Consider the following 5948-nt stretch of genomic DNA (forward strand, 5'->3'; position numbering starts at 1 on the left):
ACGCCCCGCGAGGGCGCGGGACAGAGGGCCCGGCCCGGGCAGGGAGACCCGCCTGGTGGGGCAACGCGCCCGACCCCCGAACTCGGGGCGTCCCCGCCCGGGGCGCCTCCGCGGGGCACGGGCGACCACCGCCAGGGCGGGACACGTCGCTCGGCTCGCCAGTTTACCCCTTGGGGGTTTTCCACGCGCTTTGCACCCTCTCTTCAGAGTTCTTTTAAACTTTCCCTCACAGTACTTGTTCGCTATCGACTCGCGCAGGTACTTACCTTAGTGGATTTACCACCCGCTTCGGCTGCACTGCCAAGCAACCCGACTCCGGGTCGAGGTCGGCGGAAGGAGCGCCGCCGCAAGGCCTGGCACCCGCTCTGGCAAGCCACGCTCGAGAAGACTCGCGCGGCGCTCCGATCCCGCTCGACACCGACCCGAACGCTACAGCTCCCCGCGGCACGGGCCCAGGGGTTCAGCGCTGGGCTCTTCCCCTTCACTCGCCGTTACTGGGGAGTCCCCGTTGGTTTCTTTTCCTCCGCTTACTGAAATGCTTTAGTTCGGCGGTACCCTCGTCCATATGAGGTCGGCAGATCGCCCCATCCTCGGGTTCGCCGCGCGTCGTTATACTTACTTCCCCGCATACCCCCACGAAGCCCTCGCTCGCGTGTACATCGAGCAGGCCCGAGGATTGAGGAAGAAGCAGCCGATCGCGTGCGTGCTTCCCCGTCTTCGTGCGCGTCTTATTCGTCGTCCCCCGCCCATACCCAGAGGCCGGTGGGGACGACGTCTCCCGTGGTCAGACGGAGCCCTCGATCTACGGCCGCCAGTCGGCCGAGACCCGACCGGTACGGCACGTCGCGCCGCTCAGTCCCCCCCGAGAAGACCGGTTGCGGCGACGTCGTAGGGCCGACCCTCATACGGACGTGGCCGTGACTTACGCCCACGGCCGCAATTTGCGTTCAAGACGTCGATGTTCAATGAGGCAGCTGCAGTTCACACGACTCAATACGGCTGGCCGCACTCTTCATCGACGCGCGAGCCGAGTGATCCACCGCCAAAGGTTGTATTTATTTTCTCTCGCTTAAGGGCCAAACACGACAAGGTGGGGGGCAAGCGTTGCGCCGCGTTACTCGCGGCGCAACGCCGGCCGCCCCGTTTATCAGCCTGGACCGCTCCCCGGCCAGGAGCAGCCCGGCCTCACCGGACAGTGTTTTAACCCTTCACCCCGTCGGCGGCGGGCTGGGGCAAAACGAAATCGGACGTGATCCTACCGAAGGTTCACCTACGGTAACCTTGTTACGACTTTACCCTCTCGGGCAGCGCAGTTCGGGCGACATCGCGACGACTGCGATTTCAGGAGCCGAAGCTCCGTCTCGCCGGCCACTCCGGGCCCTGGCTGCGCCGTCCACCGAAGGTAGCGACGGCGGTGTTACAAAGGCAGGACGTAGTCGCACGGGATGCTGACCCTGACTACGTGCATTCCGAGTTCACGCCCAACTCGCAGGAAGACCGACCCCGACATGAAGACTCCTACGCTCACGTCTACACCGCGCCGGCTGGCGCCACCACTGTAGCACACGTGCAGCCCAGGACTCTAAGGCATCACAGACCTGTTATGGCTCCATCTCGTACGCACTGCTCGAGGTCAATCCCTGCAGACCGGCCTGCGCGACGGCGGTCCGGGCACCGCCTCTCCCTGAGTGGGAAGACCGACGCCCGACCCGAGAGCCGAACGCCGACCCAACCCTGAGACGGACCCCTCTGACCGCCGTTTGTTATCCGCCAGGGCAGAGTCTCGCCCGTTATCGGAATGAACCAGACGGATCGCTCCACGGCTAGCAACGGCCATGCACCACCACCCACCGAATCATGAAAGACCTCAGTCTGTCAACCACGCGGTGTCCGGACCTGGTAAGCTTCCCCGTGTTGAGTCAAATTGAGCCGCAGGCTCCACTCCTGGTGGTGCCCTTCCGTCAATTTCCTTTAAGTTTCAGCCTTGCGACCGTACTCCCCCCCGGAGCCCAGGCACTCTGATTTCTCCGGGCCTCGCGAGGCTTCCCCACAGGGGACGTCCCCGCGTAACCGGTCGGCATGGTTTACTGTCGAACTACCGCGTACCTGATCGCGTTCGTTCCTCCGACTTTCGTTCATGATCAACGAAGGCGCTCTTGGCCGGTGCCTTCGCTCTTGTTCGTCCCACCGCGATCGTCGGATTCCACCCCTCCCGCGTAGTACGCCGCCCCCCGGCCGTCTCTATAGACCTCGCCCCACCGCCCCCACGGAGACCGGTCCCGTGGTTACATTGCGGGGCGGTGGCGTCATCACATCGTTCCGAGCAAAGCTGTGCGAGCACGACCTGCTTTGAGCACTCCAATTGATTCAGGAGAACACCGCCCGTACCTTAGTGTCGGCCCAGATACGCCACGAACCAAGCCGACACGGCTTAAGACGGAAAGAGACTAAACCGGCAGCGACGGGCAAGCGATGCCCGGCGAGATCCGTCGCGAGGGTCCGGTTGCGGCACCGGAAGCACCGCTTGCTCCATCCCCAAAACCACGACGGTGCATAATCGCCGGGCAACGTCACCCGCGTTTGTCGCTGCCGTCACCTCAGAGATCCAACTACGAGCGTTTTAAACGCAGCAACTACAACATACGCCATCGGAGCTGGAATTACCGCGGCTGCTGGCACCAGCTTGCCCTCCGATAGGTCATCAACGGCACGTGTTTGGTCTACGCTCAATCCGACCGCTAGGCTCGCATGCGAGCCCAGCCCCGACATTTATCTTCACTACCTCACCGTGCTGGAGTGGTAAGTTGCGCGCCTGCTGCCACCCTTAAGCGTGGTAGCCGTCCTCGCAGGCTCCCTCTCCGGGATCGAACCCTGATCCTCCGTCACCCTAGCCAACACGGGGGCTCTTGCCCGGCCGTCTAAATTTGATGGGACGGCGAGCAAACGGCACGCCGCTAACAGCGGTCGTCACATACCCAAGTTCGCCTCAGCCTGGCGGGCGGCGTTAACCACCCGCCGCCGGTCAATGATCCTAATAAATGCGCCCTCTCCCCGCGGAGGTAACCCCGTTAGGAGGAGGACTCGTGTGCACGTATTAGCTCGGATTCCTACAGGTGTCCGGACAAACATCGCCCACCCCGTGTATTATCGCCGATATACTGAGCAGTTCGCGGCTTCCCCTTCTGTGTAGGGTGAGCATAGGCGTGCATGGCTTAACCCTCAAGACAAGCATAAGACTACAGGCAGGATCAACCTGGTAGCGTATCCATTTCCAACCCGCGGACGGACCCGCTGGACAGGAGGCTACGGGCGCCGACGACCGAAGCCCAACGCCGAGAACTCCCAGCGCTCGACTCCTTCGCCGACGGCCCTTCTCGACTTACCGCACAAACGTTCACCCCTTCGCCTTCTCGCTGCTGGTCGACTGCTCCGACCGCCCGGACACGCTCGCGCTCACGACGATCTAGGTCCTCTACCGAGGAGCTAACCTGGGACCGACTCCGGACTCTCCGACCACCGCTCGTCCAGCGCTGGTGACCGTGGGTGTACCAGAGGCCACCGCGCGCCTTTCGCGCTCGCCTTGCTTCAATTTCAATTTTTCCGACCGACGACCGCCTTCCCTTACTAACGTCCCCAAACCCCTGGTAAGGTAGCCCTTTTCCTCTTGCGGACTACTAAAAAAAAAAATTTTTTGGTGCAAATTCAGATTCGACCCCAGGCACGTATGGCAAACCCGAGCCCGACCTCCGAACAGCCCGAATTTCCCATCGCACTACTCTAGCGAAGTAGCGGGAACGCGTTTAACGCCGCGTAAACGTCTTCCGAGCGAGTACAGGGCCCTAACGGGAAGGGCCCCGAAGTTCAAAACCGGTCGGCAATGGGGAGGTCCCAGGTGCGATCATAGGTGGTGGGTTTATTTCATTCAAATTCGCTCCGTAGAGGAAATGCGCTCGACCAAAGTTTTTTCCCTCGGCCCTCGAGGGCTTACCGCGGGAGCGTCCCGGCGCTAGAGTCCTTCTCGGCCGTAGCGAGAGCTTCTTACCCCAGGGACGCCCGTGCGTAAAGCCTCGAATCGACGAGGCGATAAAATCGTATGAATAAAGCTCCCAAACCGGATTTGAACCCCGGCAGGTTGGCCGCCCGTGGGCCAACTCGATCGAGCCCGAGTCGTCGATCGCCCGACTCTAGCGAAGTAGCGGGAACGCGTTTAACACTCCGCCAAGCGAGTACAGGGCCCTAACGGAAGGGCCCCGAAGTTCAAAACCGGTCGCAATGGGAGGTCCCAGGTGCGATCATAGGTGGTGGGTTTATTTCATTCAAATTCGCTCCGTAGAGGAAATGCGCTCGACCAAAGTTTTTTCCCTCGGCCTCGAGGCTTACCGCGGAGCGTCCCGCGCTAGAGTCCTTCTCGGCCGTAGCGAGAGCTTCTTACCCCAGGACGCCCGTGCGGTAAAGCCTCGAATCGACGAGGCGATAAATCGTATGAATAAAGCTCCCAAACCGGGATTTGAACCCCGGCAGGGTTGGCCGGCCCGTGGGCCAACTCGATCGAGCCCGAGTCGTCGATCGCCCGACTCTAGCGAAGTAGCGGGAACGCGTTTAACACTCCGCCAAGCGAGTACAGGGCCCTAACGGGAAGGGCCCCGAAGTTCAAAACCGGTCGGCAATGGGGGGGTCCCAGGTGCGATCATAGGTGGTGGGTTTATTTCATTCAAATTCGCTCCGTAGAGGAAATGCGCTCGACCAAAGTTTTTTCCCTCGGCCCTCGAGGGCTTACCGCGGGAGCGTCCCGGCGCTAGAGTCCTTCTCGGCCGTAGCGAGAGCTTCTTACCCCAGGGACGCCCGTGCGGTAAAGCCTCGAATCGACGAGGCGATAAAATCGTATGAATAAAGCTCCCAAACCGGGATTTGAACCCCGGCAGGGTTGGCCGGCCCGTGGCCAACTCGATCGAGCCCGAGTCGTCGATCGCCCGACTCTAGCGAAGTAGCGGGAACGCGTTTAAACACTCCGCCAAGCGAGTACAGGGCCCTAACGGGAAGGGCCCCGAAGTTCAAAACCGGTCGGCAATGGGGAGGTCCCAGTGCGATCATAGGTGGTGGGTTTATTTCATTCAAATTCGCTCCGTAGAGGAAATGCGCTCGACCAAAGTTTTTTCCCTCGGCCCTCGAGGGCTTACCGCGGGAGCGTCCCGGCGCTAAGTCCTTCTCGCCGTAGCGAGAGCTTCTTACCCCAGGGACGCCCGTGCGGTAAAGCCTCGAATCGACGAGGCGATAAAATCGTATGAATAAAGCTCCCAAACCGGGATTTGAACCCCGGCAGGGTGGCCGGCCCGTGGGCCAACTCGATCGAGCCCGAGTCGTCGATCGCCCGACTCTAGCGAAGTAGCGGGAACGCGTTTAACACTCCGCCAAGCGAGTACAGGGCCCTAACGGGAAGGCCCCGAAGTTCAAAACCGTCGGCAATGGGGAGGTCCCAGGTGCGATCATAGGTGGTGGTTTATTTCATTCAAATTCGCTCCGTAGAGGAAATGCGCTCGACCAAAGTTTTTTCCCTCGGCCCTCGGAGGGCTTACCGCGGGAGCGTCCCGGCGCTAGAGTCCTTCTCGGCCGTAGCGAGAGCTTCTTACCCCAGGGACGCCCGTGCGGTAAAGCCTCGAATCGACGAGGCGATAAAATCGTATGAATAAAGCTCCCAAACCGGATTTGAACCCCGGCAGGGTTGGCCGGCCCGTGGGCCAACTCGATCGAGCCCGAGTCGTCGATCGCCCGACTCTAGCGAAGTAGCGGAACGCGTTTAACACTCCGCCAAGCGAGTACAGGGCCCTAACGGGAAGGCCCCGAAGTTCAAAACCGGTCGGCAATGGGGAGGTCCCAGGTGCGATCATAGGTGGTGGGTTTATTTCATTCAAATTCGCTCCGTAGAGGAAATGCGCTCGACCAAAGTTTTT

General features: G+C 61.1%; 1 non-coding gene and 1 pseudogene across 1 annotated transcript; both read right to left on the reverse strand.

Moving 5' to 3' along the window:
• Positions 1 to 895: 895 nt before the first annotated feature.
• On the reverse strand, positions 896 to 1051 carry LOC144961852 (5.8S ribosomal RNA). Its single transcript, XR_013643297.1, has one exon. It is a non-coding gene; the product is annotated as a 5.8S ribosomal RNA (ribosomal RNA).
• Positions 1052 to 1247: 196 nt separating this feature from the next.
• On the reverse strand, positions 1248 to 3259 carry LOC144961853 (small subunit ribosomal RNA; annotated as a pseudogene).
• Positions 3260 to 5948: the final 2689 nt, after the last annotated feature.

Source organism: Berghia stephanieae, unplaced genomic scaffold (genome assembly GCF_034508935.2).
Source record: "Berghia stephanieae isolate SIO BIC M18660-M18661 unplaced genomic scaffold, UCSD_Bste_1.3 scaffold4403, whole genome shotgun sequence".
NCBI classification, from domain to species: Eukaryota; Metazoa; Mollusca; class Gastropoda; order Nudibranchia; family Aeolidiidae; genus Berghia; species Berghia stephanieae.